At 41.5% G+C, this 17624-nt stretch overlaps 2 protein-coding genes across 11 annotated transcripts in view; one reads left to right on the forward strand and one right to left on the reverse strand.

The window, feature by feature from the left end:
* The window catches only part of Itsn1 (intersectin 1), a 205055-nt gene extending 194824 nt beyond the window's left edge, over window positions 1–10231 (reverse strand). Inside the window, exon 1 of one of the 6 annotated variants that reach the window (XR_012447870.1) lies at window positions 10004–10225. The gene's annotated coding sequence lies outside the window, so the exon portion shown is untranslated. Of the gene's footprint in view, window positions 1–2444; window positions 2778–10003 lie in introns of those variants that run through there. The other 5 variants (XM_074072743.1, XM_074072746.1, XM_074072744.1 and 2 more) reach the window with 5 other exon arrangements.
* A 599-nt stretch (window positions 10232–10830) lies between these two features.
* Cryzl1 (crystallin zeta like 1) overlaps window positions 10831–17624 on the forward strand; it is a 37183-nt gene continuing 30389 nt past the window's right edge. For 3 of the 5 annotated variants that reach the window (XM_074072758.1, XM_074072759.1, XM_074072757.1), the window contains exon 1: window positions 10833–10980. The gene's annotated coding sequence lies outside the window, so the exon portion shown is untranslated. Of the gene's footprint in view, window positions 10981–11353; window positions 11556–17624 lie in introns of all 5 variants that reach the window. The other 2 variants (XM_074072756.1, XM_020162967.2) reach the window with 2 other exon arrangements.

Below are 17624 nucleotides of genomic sequence, written 5' to 3' on the forward strand. Positions count from 1 at the left end.
ACAAAAAAGGGCTGGTGGAGTGGCTCAGGTGTAGGCCCTGAGTTCAAGCCCTAGTATGAAAGATGGAAGGAAGAAAGGAAGGGAGGGAGGGAGGAAGGAAGGGAGGGAAAAAAAGAGAGAAAGAGAGAAAGGAAGGAAGGGAGGGAGGGAGGGAGGAAGGAAGGGAGGGAAAAAAAGAGAGAAAGAGAGAAAGGAAGGAAGGGAGGGAGGGAGGGAGGAAGGAAGGGAGGGAAAAAAGAGAGAAAGGGAGAAAGGAAGGAAGGAAGGAAGGGAGGGAGGGAAGGAAGGCGGGAGGAGGGGAGGGAAAGAAGGAAATTAAAAGGCTATTAGCATTCACCATTACTTTGAGAGTCCACACTAACAAAAATACAAGTTAGAGCTGGGGATATAGCTCAGTGGTAGTGTGTTCAATCCCCAGCACTTCTAGAAATGAAAATGGTCTTTCAGAAATGTGATGGCTTACATGAAAAATTCAACAGAAATGAATGAAAGTATAATGTCATGGAGGGATGAAAATTCTGTTCTGGTTCAAAACTAAATCCCTAGAGCAATGCAGGCATGCACTGCACATGCTCAGTCACTGCACCACTAACCATCTTCAGAACTTCTGCACCATAACACTTTCTATGGGCTACTATGCTAAGACACCAAAGCCCTCAACTTCGTGGTATGACACCAGCAATTAATGGCAGTTATTAGTGTTAATTCAGTAGCACTCTTACCTAATATTAAAAAGGTTGGCAAGCTTTGAATGCATTACCAAAACACTAATGGAATTAGCAAGGTGGCTGGATACCAAATAAATATATATTTGACCAGTTACCATTTTATAAAATAGCTACATTCATTGGTAATACAGAAAGCACATTAAAACAAATAAAATTAGCTAAGATTTTTTGGAAGGTATTTCACTCAGTACTGGTAAGAGAACAGGAGACTGGTATTTCTCCTACTGCAAGGGGATATGCTGGAGAGCAGCATGTGGTTAAGGCTTTGGGAACAGATCTTTCACCCCAAGAATTCACCTCTCTTTATTAAAGCCAAAAGGCAGACTGTAATAAATGCATGGTTGAATATATGATAACATATCACAAAAGGCTGCTGGTATATTCACTATAAATTAAATGAAAATACAGGCTACAAATCTGCATCACCTGAGGTTACAAATTAGCAAGGCAACAAAGATAGAATTCAGCCCTCAAATATCTTTTCTTTAACTACCAGTGTCTTAATAAAAAAATGTGGCTCACATAAAAATCAGGAGATTTCATGTTAAACTCACATTTCTAGAGTTCCGGTTCTTGAAGAACTAGGTGTAGTAACACCAGGATGCATCCTCCCAAGGCCACAAATGAAAGGACTGCCAGGCCCTGGACTGCGTGACTGATGGGACTACCTTCAGTGCCCACAGTCGCCAAAAGGCCTCACGCCTCCCATGAACAGCTTAACCCTAGGCACCTGTTGGATAATTTGAATATGCTGACCCTCAGAGTATTCACAGCCACTATTGCTGGGTGGTGCAATCCAGGATAGGCTTTTGGTCTTTTTTCCTTATCTGTATTTTCAAAAGTATTCTTCAATAAACATGCATTGCCTTTCTAGTAAGAAAAAAAACACATAATTTTTTAAATTACCAAATCACAACTATAATAGTACTTCATCTAATGAGATCAAAACAGATAACACATAACAACTGTGGTTTAAAATTCACTGAGCTAAGAAGCAATGCAAGGTTACAATCAATGCAGGACATCCTTCCCTTTGATACTAATTAAAACTCCAGATTGTACAGACAGCCGCAGCCTTAGACAAAGCAGATCGTCGTTAAAGAGAACAGCTTCTATGGACACTCACCTCACATAATAGCTATTTTAAGGATTCATTTGCCCCTAGCCTACCAAACATCAGAGCTTAGCAACACAGCATACTGTAGAGTTACAACTGTTTCCCCTGGTGATCTAGAGGCTCACTAGGAACTGTGGGCCACTGTTGCTTCTCAGCATCTTACATCCAGCTGCCAAGGAAAAAAGCATTAGTCACAATTCCAAGTACAGCTACTACTGAATGCATGATGCTTTTGCACTATCATAAAGTCAAAACATAAGTTGAACTGTCATGAGTAAGAGTTCTCTTCCTCAGAGAGCTTCAAAAAGTTTACACAAACCACCATTCATCTCAAACCCCCAAAAGTAAATCATATTGAAGACTTAAATCATCATGAAGATGTAAAGATAAAGTACAAAGCTAGGTAGAAAGTCAGCATCCACAGAGAACCAAAAGTGGAGCCAGTCCAACATTTCTCCTTTGCTCTCTTCCAATCCATCACCTTGGAGGAGGAACTCCTAAGAGAGCTTTTTAAACAAAAGCAAATCATGGCTCTACTCCTTAAAACTTCCATTAGCTCCACATCCCAGGGACTCTGAACAAAGTCCTTCATTCCTCACCTATCTCTTGAGGCACTCATTTAGTCACTCTAGTGTCCAGGCTCTCAGGTCCTCAAACTGTTATCCATACAACATGCCAACAAATGACTGTCAAGTGTCCTCCACTTGTTCTACATCCTGGAGAGAAGACAAGGAACAATGCAGATCACAGACACTCCCTGCTTTCATGCAACTGGCATCCTAGTAATCCCTCTTCCTTACCAATTTTGCTGACCCTTTAAAGAATATTAAAAGAACAATTATAATTAGCTATATCTGAAGACTAAAAATAAGCAGTTCTATGTAAAATATATATTTATTATCATTTACTAACTTTAATATTAACTATTTATAGTAAGTAAAAGAAGGAAAAATGAAGAAAGAATTATTGTTCATTGATATCTGCTATATGCCAAGTATGGCACTAACTTTTTGGTCAAGTTTTCAAGGTTTCTCTTATTACTAGTTGTACAACTTTTATATGTCAGTGGTAAAAATGCAATACTTCAATTTTGCAAGAATGGGACAGTTTAATTTCAAATAATTTCAGAAACTGGAATGCTTTAAAAATGTCCTACCTTGGAATTAAAGCAGAAAGAAATTGATTTTCATAAAACACTGGATCCACAATGCATAGACCCGTATCACATACGATGCACAGGAATGGTGTGTATGTTTATACCAGGTGTATATTACAACACACAGCCCATGTTGGAACAATAAAACTCTTCAGGATATTTGCCCTGGAGACAAGTAATCAGCCCTGCACACACATGCACACAACACACACAAGGAATGGCTCCAATGGCATTTTGTTTCATACTTTTATCCTCAGTCAGTGTCCTCCCTAACGAGGTTGGCTAAAACATGTCATTAAAAGTCAGCTGACTTTGTCCATTTCCATGAATGGTATCCATGTCTTGAAAGTGCATGCTACCACACACACCAGAAGGACTTGGAGACAAAATGCAAGGAGGAGCATGTCAAATGCTCACCATTACAACAGAGGACCCAAAGCACTGTTCTGCTGCATTAAGAAAAGGATGTTTAATTTTAGCCACCAAGGATGAAACTTTGGCCACCTGCTATGACCTTGTTATTTTCACATTCAAATTCATTTGAATCCAAAACTCTGCCACATCCCTCAGTTCACCTCCTGGTTCTACCACTCAATGAAGAGTGAAATGGCCCAGCACTGGTGGCTCACACCTGTTAATTCTAGCTACTCAGGGAGCAGAGATCAGAAGGATCATGGTTCAAAGCCAGTCCAGGCTAATAGTTTGTGAGACCCTATCTTGAAAAACTCTTTACAAAAATAGGGCTGGTGGAGTGGCTCAAGGTGAAGGCTGAGTTCAAGCCCTAGTACCGCAAAAAAAAAAGAGTGAAATGGACTTAGTACCACTCCCACATGGCCTCAACATAGCTGCACAACAATGAGAGCAGGTTTGGTGGCCAGATGCAAACAAAGCCATGGCTGTCCCAACTCTCTAAGCAGCACAAACTCAGGCCAGGGAGCAAAAGCCAAATAGTTTCACCACCATTCTCTCAGCAATAAACTAGTAAGGCAAGCTATCTATTATTAATTATACAAGAAAAAGGTTAAAAGATGAATTTGAATAGATTGATTTAAAATTGTTGTTAAAATTTTAACAACAAAATTCTAATGATATTCTACCATCACATTTACCAATATAAGTTCTTTGGGGTTTTGTTTTAGTTTTGATTTGTTTTTGTTTTTTTGAGACAGGGTGTCACTACGTAACCCAGGCTGGCCTGGCACACAATCCTACTGCCTCTACCTCCTGAGTCCTGGGATTGCAGGCTGGGCCACCACACCCAGCTTAATAGAAGTACTTTTTGGTTCTTTTAGATGGGACTGGGGTTTGAACTCAAAGCTTTTGCTTAAGCCACCCCTCCAGGCCATTTTGCTCTGCTTATTTTGGAGCTTGGGTCTCTCAAACTATTTGCCCAGGCTAGCCTGGAACCTTGATCCCCCTGATCTCAGCCTCCCAAGTAGCTAGGATTACAGGCATGAGCCACTGACACCCAGCTTTTGGTTCATTTTTTAAACCATCTCTCGTGGATCCGTAACATCTGTCTACACTGAGGTCTTCACATTCCTGAAACTTTCAAAGGCTATTTCAAATCTCCAAACTGGCCAACACGGAAATGGACCTGAGTAGACTCCCAGCTATCTTCCTCATCACACTTCTTGTAGTCTTGTGTTCCAAGGCAAATCCACACCACTAGTAAACTATTATCACACTTCACTAGTTTTCTCTATCACTCCATCCTGTCCTTTATGCAGTGGCACTTTGGGAAAATCACTACAGAATAAAAAATAACAAGACTGCTTTGAGGGATGAATGCCAGACAGTTGGCAAGGCTCATTTGTGAGCCAACTTACATAACCAACTCTTCAATGAGGGATTCAAATTGGTACCCCACCTAACTAATATATGCATTAATACATGTCAAAGACCTCTAAGTTATTCCGCAACAAAATTCAGAAATATAAAAAGTACCCAAGTGCCTATAAACATGCTCAGAAAATAGACTAGGAGTTTTGGATTCTATGGTTAAAAATCAGCCCAGCTACTTGTTGGCTCTCTAAGTTACTTAACTGTTGACAACTCAGTTTTGAAGGCATGTTCATCTGTAAAACGAGAGATTTTGTGAAGGTTAAGTGAGCACACATAACTGCTGTGCAGCGCTTGATTGAAGTTGCTATCACTATTACAGGTGTATGAACTTACTGACTTTCCAGATCCTGCTCCTAAGCTAGCTATACTAATAAGCCACTTCTCTTCCTAAAAGAAAAAATTCACTAGGTTTGTCACTGGGTAAGTCATTCCAAAAAGTGTGGTGTAGGAGGAGTGGGGAGAATGGAACACTCATATACCACTGTAAGAGTATAAACTGCTACAACGTTTCTAAGTGGCAAATTGGAAACAGGCATCAAAAATCTTTCAACTTCAGCATATCCTTTGAGTCTACAATTCCACTACTAGAAACCTTTCTTAATGTTAAAAAAAATTCCTTACAAGTAGATATAGAAATGTATGCAGAATAGTCCTTATAGGATCACTGACAGCAATAGAGTGAAAAAGGAAACAAAATTAACGTTTAAAATATTTGTTAATACCTCATAGATATGTAAAGTAGAATGTTTTTCAGTTTCTAAAACTATATAATTGACAATACAGAATGGAAAAAATTTAAAATATTTTTTTAAAAAGCAAATTAGAAAATAAACATATATAGCAGGACCCCATTTTTGTTTTGTTTTGTGGTACTGGGGTTTGAACTCAGGGCTTCATGCTTGCTAGCAGGTACTCTACTACCTGAGCCACTCTGCCAGTCCTTTTTGTGTGTGTGTTAAGTATTTTCAAGACAGGGTCTCTCAAAGCATTTGCCTTGGGCTGGCTTCAAACCTCAATCCTCCTGATCTCTGACTCCTGAGTAGCTAGGATTACAAATTTGAGCCACTGGTGCTTGTCTACGACACCATTTTTGTTACCAAAAGTTATATACAATAGCAACACACACACACAAAAAAAGGATCTGAAGAGATACATACTTAGGTAAGGGACTTCCAGGCAGTTTACTTATCTGTATTTAAATTTCTCTACCTGCAATACTTTTTAATACAAGAAATATTAGCTGTTCATCATAAACTAATTATGAGATTGGTAATGCAATTAAGCTGAAAGTGATCATTATTTTAAAACTTATATTCATGTATTTGTTAGCTTATTAAGTACTTACTGTTTAGTTATCCAATTTTTTAAAAAACATACATATTTACTACCAAGAAGTTAGTAAGAGACTTCTTAAGCAGTGGGTTTCTCCTTACTACCATAAAGTACTATAGTACAAAAACTAAATGAGTTAGCTTTGACTTTTACATATTTATGTACCCCTATTATTTATTATCAATGTTACCTAGATGTGTCTCAGAATTTATATAAGCACTTAAAACCATTTTAACTTTACTACTTTTCTTCTCATTATCAGCTGAGAAAACTGAGTTAGGCATTGAGAGGTCAGGTGACTAGATCAGTCACTGATAATGTATGATTAAATCCAATATTCTCCAGAGTTCATTCATACCCTTAACAACTCAACCCCTGCCTACAATCTTTAGAACCCTGTAATGGGCTCTAAAAAAGGAGTACAGGTCATATTTTATTAGCATGAAAAATTAAAAACCACATCAATTGTCTATATTGTCTGGAAACTAAATTTGGGGGTTATCATAGTTTATAAAATGGTAATGACAAAATGATAATAAGTGACTTACTACTACATGTAATCTTAGCTTATATTTTATGTCGCTAAGGAACTTCTTTTTTGAACTCAGGTCTTCATGGTTCTCTACCGTTTGAGCCACACCTCCAGTCCATTTTGCTCTGGTTATTTTGGAGATGGGGGTGGGGGAGTGTCTCATGAAGTATTTGCCTAGGTTGGCCTTGAACCTCGATCCTCCTGATCTCAGCCTCCCGACTAGTTAGGATTACAGGCATGAGCCACCCTCACACAGCTTAGCTACCATTTTGCAAGGAGTCTTCTTCCAGCTGATTGCCTTGAACATACCATGCTCGGGAAAAGATTCTCAACACTAACCAAGCTTACAGAAATGACTGAGGTATAGTGTTTGTTACTCCTAATTCATAAAATTAGTGATTATTACATGATGCAATCAATTTGGCAAGCAGACTTAAAAAACTGGTCACACTGCAATGTAGCTCACTCACTCACTCAACAAATATTTAATTGAGTTCCTCCAGGCACTGTTTTAGTCTCTAGATATACCAAGGTAAGCCAAAGTTTCTGCCCTTCTGAAACATTTATTATAGGTACAATTACCATAGCTGTTGGTCACCAGTAGTTTTTAATTGTAGCCTAAGGCATAAAACTTCTGCCACTCAAAAAATGTGCTATCCAGTTCAGGAGATGGTCTTAGGGAAAGGCTCAGTGAGAAAGAAGCACCATGTCATTTTTTTCAACTTTACTGCTCAGGAAAACTTCATGGAAAACGTGTTGAAAATATTGACTCCCAGGCCCCATCTCCCAGCATCTGATTCTGAGGTGAGGTGACAGAAATCTGTATTTCAGTAAGAACTTCATTTAATGCTGATGTAAGAGACTTGAAGTCCAGTAAGTGGAACCATTCAGGAGGGAGACATTCAAAAGAGAACAGCTCTGTGGTAGCAGAATTTGAACTGAGTGATACAAACCCAACCGTCATTGTAACTAATTCTCTGTAATTCACAAGTTTAGCAAATTAAAAAGATGAGATTGGGGACACAGCCCAGTGGTAGAATGCTTGCCTCCCATGCACAAAATCCGGTTTGAACCACCAGCACCAAAAACAAAAAAAAAAAAAAAAAAAAAAGGAGAGAAGAGTGTGGAGGGATAGGTAGCTCAGTGGTAGAACGTGTGCTTTGCACTCCCCTGGACCTGGGTTCAATTCCCAGCACCCCACCTCCTTCTCCCAATCCCCCAAAAACAGAGGGTAGAGAAATTCAACCAGCACTTCCCCCTAATCTCTTCTAAGAGCTTTGAGGGTGTGTCTCTCAATCTAGGCATTTGGGGAATTGATAAAAAAAAAAAAGTATACCCAGAGTTCTATCAACACTAGAGATAAGCAAAAAGAAAAAAGGAAATTGCTAGTCAACTAAAAAAAAAAAAAATGCTAAGAGGGACAAACATTTCAGGGAACTAACTTGCTACCACTCATTTTATGCCCTATTTCACAATGCTTAGTATCTGAACAATCCACAGGGTTCCAAAGTACATTAAAAATTTGTTCATTTCCTCTCTTACTCAGGCAGAATAATAATAGTTTCATGAAGGTGCCATGATCGTCAGCAATTTTAGCAGATACATTCTTGGATAAAGAAATACCAATTTTTAAAAAAAGTAGTATCAGAAAGGCTCCTTACTGGGCTACTTAAATATTTTTCATGCCATCACTAAATCAATACCCATCATTTCTTAATTAGGATCACTTAAAAGTTCCTGGGTTCTTTACAAACCTGCAGAAAGAATTTCCATTTTTTAAAAATGTTTTAGTTGTAAGCAAACTCCTGAAAAAACAAACTAGAAAAAAAATTTTAAACAATCCCAGTAGTTTATTCTCAGAGCTAGCTAGAAGGGGCGTTTAAGCTTTTGCACTCTGAACCTTAAAGTCATCTAAAAACAAAGGCATCCCAACAAATATATTCCTTCTATTTGGGGGGTTTCGAGTAACACCATGCGAACCAGCTGCCCTGTTGGCTCCCGGCCCCGGTTCTGCCCTCACATCCTGTCCACTACATAATCCATGAGCTAGCTCTAAGCCTTTCTCTTCATCCGTTCAACGGAATTAGTAAATCTGCCTCCCCGCTGACAGAATAAATTTTTTCCAGGTGCACTTGTTTGTATCATATTTATTTTTATTGTGTATATTTTTATTGGATTTGTTTTGATTATCTCTATGTTTTTGACCACGGAAGTAGGGAGAAAGATACCAAACAGATATAAGCACAAAAGAACCGCATCTGGCCAGAGTCTGCATACATTTAAATTTTCAGGTTGGTTCTGCTTTCTGAAGTTAGAAAGAAAACTTTCATATTTGAGATGCTACCGAAAATCTCCATCCTCTCCAACTCAACCGTGAAAGCCACTAGTCTATTTCTTCAAAAGCAAAACCTTTAGTCTGAATCACAACAAAAGATTGCTCTTAGGAAATGTGACCTACGAAGTTGTCTTCCAAATCAAAGGCAAACAGAACCCAAGGAAGGTACAGCCTATTCCATGTTGGTTTCCTTTTTCTGGGAATCCGGACTACATTTCCTCATCCAACCCAAGAGGAGACCACAATTGAGCCTTGGGTCCACACCAGAAACCCGAGTCGGTGCGTCCAGAAGGGAAGGAGAGGCGGCAGCCCCGGGGACGCGCTCACACTGCAAAGGGGAGCCAGTCGCTTTCGGTGCAATGCCATCGGAGGCAGCCCGGCCGCACCACTTAGGGCCGAACGGCATTGACTGCCCTTCACTGACAGATTGTGCAGGCACGCGAGAGAGAATGAAAAGGATGAGCCCGGGGACCGGAGGCCGGGAGGGGGGTGGGGACAGACGATGCCGCCCCCTGCGGAGCTCGGGCTCCCCGGGAGGCTGCCGAGGAGATGAGGCTGGGCCGGCCCGCCACCCTCCGGCGGCCGAGGGCAGCGAGGTCAGCCTGGGAAGGACCGCCCGCCCCTGATGTCCCCTCGGGAGGACGGGAGGGAGCCCATTCAACACGAGCCCGTCCCGAGGCCGCCACCCCCACGGCCCCGCCGCAGCGCCCCGGCCTCCCGGCGCCCGTCCGCCGGGCCCCCTGCCACCGCCCCCAGGGAGGACGAGAAGGACGAGGCGAAGAGGCAGCAGCTGCCGAGCCTCCCGGGCGCGCGGCACGGGGGCGAAGGACAGCCCGAGGCACGCGCGTCGGGCCGCGGGACCGGAGCCCCGGGCGGCCATCGCGCCGACCTCCCGCGCGGACCCCCGCCTCCGCGCGCCTCCAGCGGTCCAGGCCGCCGCCGGGTGCCCGCTCCTCACCTCATCTCCGGGCGGGTGCGCGCTGCCGCCCCAGACACAAATCAGTGCCCCTCACACGCCGCGCGCGCGGGGAGGGACGCAGGATCCGCAGCCCCGCACACCATCCCCGCCTGCCTCCCCGCCGACCCGGAGCCCGCTCGGGATGCTCCCTCGCGAGCCGCCGTACTACGGAGCAACCAAGCTGCGCTCCCTCCCCGCGCTCCTCCACTCCTCTCTACCTCCTTCGCTCCCTAGCTCCCTCGCTCCCGCCTATCTCCTCATCTCCCTCGGCAGCCTCTCCCGCCCCCATCCACCCCTCCGTCTCCGCCCACAGGTGGGCGGGGACAACTGACTGGCAATTGGAGGGAGGCCACGCCTCCTCTCCGCCCCCTCCCCCCCACATTTGGCTCCGCCCGCCGCGGGAGCGGAAAGAGGGGGAGCCGAAGAGAATGGGTGACAGCCGGATAAACCAATCAGCACGCCTCCCACGAAGTCTTAACCAGAGGTTTCTGGTCTAGGGTTTATAGCGATTTTGTTTTACGATTCGGTGCTTCTGTTCTTTGCCGTGCTAGACAGTAGCCAAGATGCATTCAACTAAGTTACGGAAGGTTTTACAGAGGAGAATAATGTGGGGACGAAAGGCGAGACGAGACACAGCCCGAGGAAGGTGGCAAGAGTATGGTTGGAACGAGGAAGGGTGTGTCCTTTAACTCAAATTTGCATAAAACGGAACCCACCCAGACGACTCCAACTTAGCCCACTTATTGGCGGTCTCTGGGCGGTGCTTCGCTTCGCTACAGAGCGGAGCATGTCGGGAGTTGTAGTTCTGAGCGCCGTTGCTATGGCGTTGTCCACAACCTCCCTGAGCCCGACCTACAGGAGTGACGGGCAGACAGGCCAATGGAAGCACCACTTGGGCCCGAGGGGGTGGACTCTTGCGGAAGGTCTGGAAGGTGGCGGTGGCGAAGGCGCTGGCGGTTGGGACTGTCCCGAAGCAGGTGAGCCTGGGGAAGCTCATTGTGCGTCTTGGGAAACCGGGCTTTGGCCGAAAAATGGAGAAATGCGCGAAGGAACTGTCTGGGTTGGGAAAGATGGTGGTTCGCGTTGCTTCCCAACGTCAGACACGCTCGGGCTCAGGCCTAGCTTAGCTGAGGCCGCTGAGGGGCGGGTGAGACCAAATTTGACGAGCAATTTCCTGGCCCTTTATAGGTTTTGATTGTACGTTTTATCTGTTTCCGTCTCTCTCCACATTTATGGAGACAAAGGTCTTGGACGTTCCTTTCTACCACGTTGAATTTTTTTTCCCTTTACCTTTTTTACCCCCTTGTAATTCAGTTTCTTTTTTCTTTCTCCATTACTCCTCTGCCACAGCTTTCTCCCCCTTCACTTTTCCTTCCTAAAGCAAGGGTATCCGCATTTATGTGGCCATGAACCCAGATTTGCCCTCTTCTTTAAGCTGAACGGCGTGATAGCCTGGAGCCCTACGTAAGAATCACCTCCTGAGCCTGTTGAAGTGGAGATACTCATTTTTGTAGGTCTGGACCTCACAGCTGCGTCTTTCACGAGCTCCCAGGTGCGATAAGTAGCAAGGTTGTACATCAAAAACAAATACACGAAAACAAATACAATGGGAGCCGCTTAGATACATTTAGAAATCGAAAAGAAACGAGATTAATTTTATGGTTTTTTAAAACTCGGTATATCCAAAATCAATGCAAAATCAAATATTTTAAAATGAGCTAGCATATATATTTTGTTCATGTTAAGTCTTTTGAATCTCATGTGCATTTTACACTTAGCGCACATCTCAATTCTAACTACACACAGTTCAAGGGCTTAGTTGCCACCTGTGGCTGTTGGCTGCTACTATACAGATCCAGGTGATAGAATGGGCCACTGTAGAAATCCAAACGGGTTAACAGTGTGGTTGCAAGTGACCAACCCTTAGCTTCTCTATTATGTGGGTGTCAGAACTACTTTAGAGGTTCTCTGCCAAACTTACAGAAATAATAGTAAAAATAACATTATTGAAAGTAAGTCTTGTAATGAGTGCTTTACACATCTTACTATATTTAATTCTTGTAGCAACCCTTGCAGATCACTGTAGATTCAATTCAGGGTCACTTAAGACTTCTAAATTCTATCCATCAACCACTATTGCCTCGTATGACTATTTTTCACTTCATTGATGCTTAGTTCGCAGCAGGGGATGAAGTGTTCAGATTTGGAAGAGAGAATTCCCATGTAAGATCAAGGTGCCTGATAATTGGTGGTGATGCTCAATTGAAACTAAAACTCTAGATTGAAGAAGACGTGAAAACCTGAAGGTGATCCTTAAACCTCTGGACCAGTACTTATCTAGCAATAAGGAGTCTTCATTCATTTGAGAATCTCCCTGAGGAACAATGCGTTTATTTCATTTAAACCAAGAAATGGTTTCATCAGTACCCTATAGTGAACTAGGAAATGAAATAAATATTTATAGATTGCAATAATGCTTAGTAGGCAGAGATTTTCTAATGGATAGGAAGGAGAAAGTGTGATAAGAGATTGGGGGGATCTCTCAATTTCGCGTCACTCTCCACCAGTCCCCACCTGCATTGTTTCAGTGTCACATGGAGAAGTCAGTAAGGGAAGACTTCATCACACCATTGGCTCCATTTTTCCCCAATAGCAAAATGTAGGAAAATATGCTAATTTAGAAATGTAAGTGAAAATTGAAGTTTGTTATTCTGGATCATACTATATACAAAAATGGCAATATATTGGAATAGTAACTGGAGCAGAGATTTCCAGTCTTTAGGATAATCTCCCACCTTTCCAACCCACCATCTTCCATCTCCCTGTTGGTATTGGTAAGGAGTATTTCATGTAAGAAATGCAAGACTAGGGCTGGCGGAATGGCTCAAGCGGTAAAACACCTGCCTAGAAATGCAAGACTATTCAGTGAAATGGATTCTGTAAGTCAAAATAAAGTAAAACTGTCATGGAGAGTAGGGGGAGGTGTTCAAAAACTATTGAGATTCAGGCAAAGTTGCTGGGAGCTTCCTTGTTCATAGGCCCATGTTGGAAATGTTGGGAACCACCTGTTGAAATAGATGAGCAAATATTTGACATCTCCAAGCAAATGCCTTTATTTTTCTTCTGTCTAAAGTCTGTATCAAAAGGAGATAATTTTCTTTTTCTGCTTCTCCAACCATCTCTTGTACTTAGGTTGCACAAAATAGATTATGCCACAAATGTATGTGACTTTATACATAAAGTCAGTTGTACATGTGTTGGTAATATTCATATCTAAATTGTCAGCCAGGTAATGGTGGTACAGGCCTATAAACCTAGCACTAGGGAGGCTAAGGCAGGAGGATTGAGAGTTTAAGCCCCAGCTGGGCTAAATAGCAAGATTCTGTTGCCAAAAACAAAAACAGAGTCAGAGAAAGAGGGGTGGATTGTCATAATTACAAGAGACCTTAACAGTCATCTGATCCTCCTGTTCCATTCATCTGATGCTGAAATCCCCTGTATGAAGCCCACGTAACTGTGTATCCAGCATATTTAAACTCCTAGAGTAGGAACTACACAACTTCATTTTCCTTCTTTTTTTTTTTTTAGTTTTAAATACCTAAAATATAAAAGTAGAAAGTTCTTAAAACAGGTTATTTGGTAGAGTTGCTTTCCAGAATTTAGCCAAGTGCAAGCTGCTGTCATTCATAGCTTATAACAGGCTCAGAAGAGCGGTGAAGCTGTTCGCAACAAAACACCTGGGTATCCATGGCACATTCAAAGTGTCCTTAGAGTATGCAGATTTCTAGAGAGTGTTGCCTACACAATGTAGAAGTAGTCTCTAGCTGTTATGACAATGCATCTGCCTCTCTTAAGACACAGCTGGCCTGGTATATTGGGTTAGCACTACCCTCCTCTACAGCCTGCAAAATACAGTATTTGATCCAAATCTTAGCTAGTTACTTTGATTACACTGATCATGTTTTTTAATCAGATTTTTGGAGCTATGGTTAGATGTATTTCTTTTTCTGATTTGTGGATATGTATGAAAAGTCCCATGGATAAATAATACTGTTAAAGTTAAATATTAAGTCACATCTTCCCAAAAGGTCAAATATAACTGAAGATTTCCCTTTAATAATCCATCTACTGTTATAATTCTGGGTGCACAGACCCAGAGATAGGATGGGGAATAAGGTATTGAATACAGACCACCCTGCATGGTGAGCATATTGAATGTATGGGGGACACATTTCAAAGTTGACTTTATCTGTTTTACTGTAACCAAACTACTTGGCAGTATACCTTTGCTTTTCTTAAAAATGAAAATGAATGGGCTGAAGGTGTGGCTCAAGTGGTAGAGCTCCTGCATAGCAAGTGTGAAGCCCTGAGTTCAAACCTCAGTACCATAAATAAATAAATTTTTTAAAAGGTGAGTTATAAACACTATAAGATCTGAACCTGAAGTAGTCATAGTATTGCAAAGGTTATGTTGGATGGTATAAGTTTTTGAGTATCTGAGAAGAAGAATTGGAAATTCAGGAATTAAGTGGGCCATGGAGTAACAGATGAATTAGATGGTAGAGAAAAATAAAGCAAAAGGTCTGAGGCATTGAGGTGTTCTGATATCACCCATACTTAGATGATGCCCCTTAAAGTGAGCAGACCAGGAAGGACATCATAAAGGAAAAGAGTATGACTGATAATGTAGTTCAGAGAAAGGGGTTTTGACTGAATCTAAGATATCCCTGATGACTGGAGATTACAGAAGAATCTTGTTTGAGGGACATGTCAGTTCAGTTATATGTCTGTTGAATTTGAGGTTGATCTGATACTCAGGACACTTTTGGCCTGATAGTAAGGAATGCTCTGAGGAGGTTTAATTTACAATTATTAATAGATGAGCTCCTTAGGGGATTGAGTGTAGCAGAAGAGCCAGTAAAGTTCTTGTTTCTGTTACAACAAAGGTGAAGTATTTATAATCATGTATTTAATTTCTGCTTTTACCAAAAATTATTTTAGGTAATATCTTCTTAATTTTTGTTTCTACATGTTTTAGTGTAACATGTAGCCATTATAATCCTCAGTGCATTTATTTAAAACTTCTGATACACCTTTAAAAATATAAAACCTGTATGCCTCCCTCGGGGCGCATCAGGCTGCATTTTTAAACAGATTTGTTATTAAAAACAGGTTCGTGCTGTACATGTAGCTCAGCAGACAAGAACATGTCTAATGTGTGTAAGGCCCTGGGTTCAATCCCCAACAATGCAGGGAAAAAAAAGAAAGTTTTGTATAGCACTGTTTTGATTTAGCAGATTTTATAGTAGGACATATAATTTTGAAGTTACATAACTTTCTTAGAAATGACATGATAAGGACTGTTGGAGTGGCTCAAGTGGTAGAGTGCCCACCTAGCAAACTTGAGGCCCTAAATTCAAACCCCAGTGTCACCAAAAAAAAAAAAAAAAAAAGAAATGACATGAAATGATAAATATAATGTATTTTAACTTCTATTTTTAGTAAACAGTTGATTTAGTAATTCTATTTAATCTGGACCCATGCCTAAAAAACCATGTGGCGGAGTGGCCCAAGTGGTATAGCACCTACCTTACAAGCACAAGACCCTTACTTAAACTCTAGTACCATCCCCTCACCAAAAAAAGAGAAAGAAAGAAACCGTGTGGGCCTTTAGTATCACCTATACTATGATTTTCTTACTTCTGGGAATTCAGAATTCCTTTTAAGGGGCTGCAAAACAGGTCATTGATACCTCCTCACTTTCCTTCTGACCACTTTTGTTAAATCACCTCCCTTTCTTTACTTTGTAACTTTCAGACTCATTTTGATCCCACACAGTTCTTAGTTGGACCAAGTACTCCTTACTTTTTTCCATCAGCCAGGCCAATATTCATCTAATTTGGAGGAACTATTTAGCATGATCTGACTGAAAATATTGGCTTTATTATGTATATGATAGTTGCTTTAGGGGATCCTGAGAGTACAAATAAACAGTTATCTTCCCCGTCTTTGAAATTGGGACCTTGTATATGGCCCATGTGACTGCTGATCTGGGCCATATGCCAAATGTTTCATGATTCAATGAGCAGAGAAAACAATGATTTCCATAATCACAATGGGAAATTGAAATCAAGGTGTAAATGTAGAATTGCTCCACTCTTGGAAAAAGCAACCCTAGTAGCTCCAGACTAGGTAGGAAGAGAGATTTATTTATTTAATAGTAAGGGTTATTGATGGACATGGTGGTGCACACCTGTAATCCCAACATGCAAAAGACAGGCGGGGGGGGGGGGGGGGGAGGATTGGAGGCATGGCTTAAGTGGTAGAGTGCCTAACTAGTAAGCATGAGGCCCTGAGTTCAAACCCTAGTACTGCCAAAAAGAAGGCAGAGGCAGGAAGATCAAGAGTTTGAAGTCAGTCTGGGCTACATATCAAGACCCTGCCTCAAAACAAACAAACCAAAAAATATATATATATAGCAGAAATATTGATTCATCCAAGCATCCAGTAGCTGGGGAATATCACTAGTTAGTAAATAAAATAAGGTATTGTTTGTTAGCATGGAATAAAAGCTAGAAGCATGGGACAGCTGGGGTAGATTAACTGTCACCAAGGGTGATTCGTAGAGGCAGTAGGACTTGAGCTTTATTAACTTAGCTGAATCTATAGAGTTGCTGTAGCACATTCTCAGAGAAAAGGCCATGCCTGGAAGTCCATAGGTGATAACCATATGGTGTGAAGTCAAACTGACTGCATCAAACAGGTTTGGTATTGAGGGCTGACAGAGTGGCTCAAGTGGTACAACACCTGCCTAGCAAGTGAGAGGTCCGAGTTCAAACTCCTGTACCACCAAAAGAAGAAGAAAAAGGAAAAAAAAAAAAAAAAACAGGTTCTGTGCTGGAATGTTATGGGTAGAGCAAGGTAAATTAGAAAGAGTGAGAATCCATTTTAAAGAGCTTTGAAAGTTAGGCAGAAGTAGTTAGAGTTCTAGGTGATACACACTGTATCTCCTACACATGGACATAAATTAAGACCTTCTGTAACCAAAGAGGCAGGGTTAATTTAAGCAGTCTACCTAACTCACCCTGTTTTACATATTTTGTTGATACGTGCTGCGTACATTATTTCTATACATGTCTTAAATGTTCACATTCTGTTCCAACATTTGATTATCTCATCCTAGAAAGCAGCAACTACTGCTCAGCTGCACTCACTAAAACCTTTTATATGAATCCAGTTGGATCCACTAAGATCCCAGCAGTGGAGACTGGTTTCATGGTCATGAGACCCATGCCGTAGCACTGGTCTTCATGCTTGGTTTGATATTCTACTATTGCTGACTTGGAAATTTTAATAATTTGGGAATAAATTTTTCTACATTTTCATTTTGCACTGGGACCTGCAAATTATAGAGCCAATTCTATCAATAAGCACAATTATTAGTCCTACAGGATAAACTATTCTCCTTTTAAGTGATACCGCTCATGTTAGCAGCTCAATAGGAAATCATTAAATACTATAATGGTTAGAAGTAATGACTTTAGAATTAATCTGTAGCATCTGGTTTGTGTACCAGTTCTGGCCCAGCTGGTGCAATAAGTCTCTCAGATGTGACTCTTAA

The sequence above is a fragment of the Castor canadensis genome, chromosome 5, assembly GCF_047511655.1.
Source record: "Castor canadensis chromosome 5, mCasCan1.hap1v2, whole genome shotgun sequence".
Taxonomy (NCBI): Eukaryota; Metazoa; Chordata; class Mammalia; order Rodentia; family Castoridae; genus Castor; species Castor canadensis.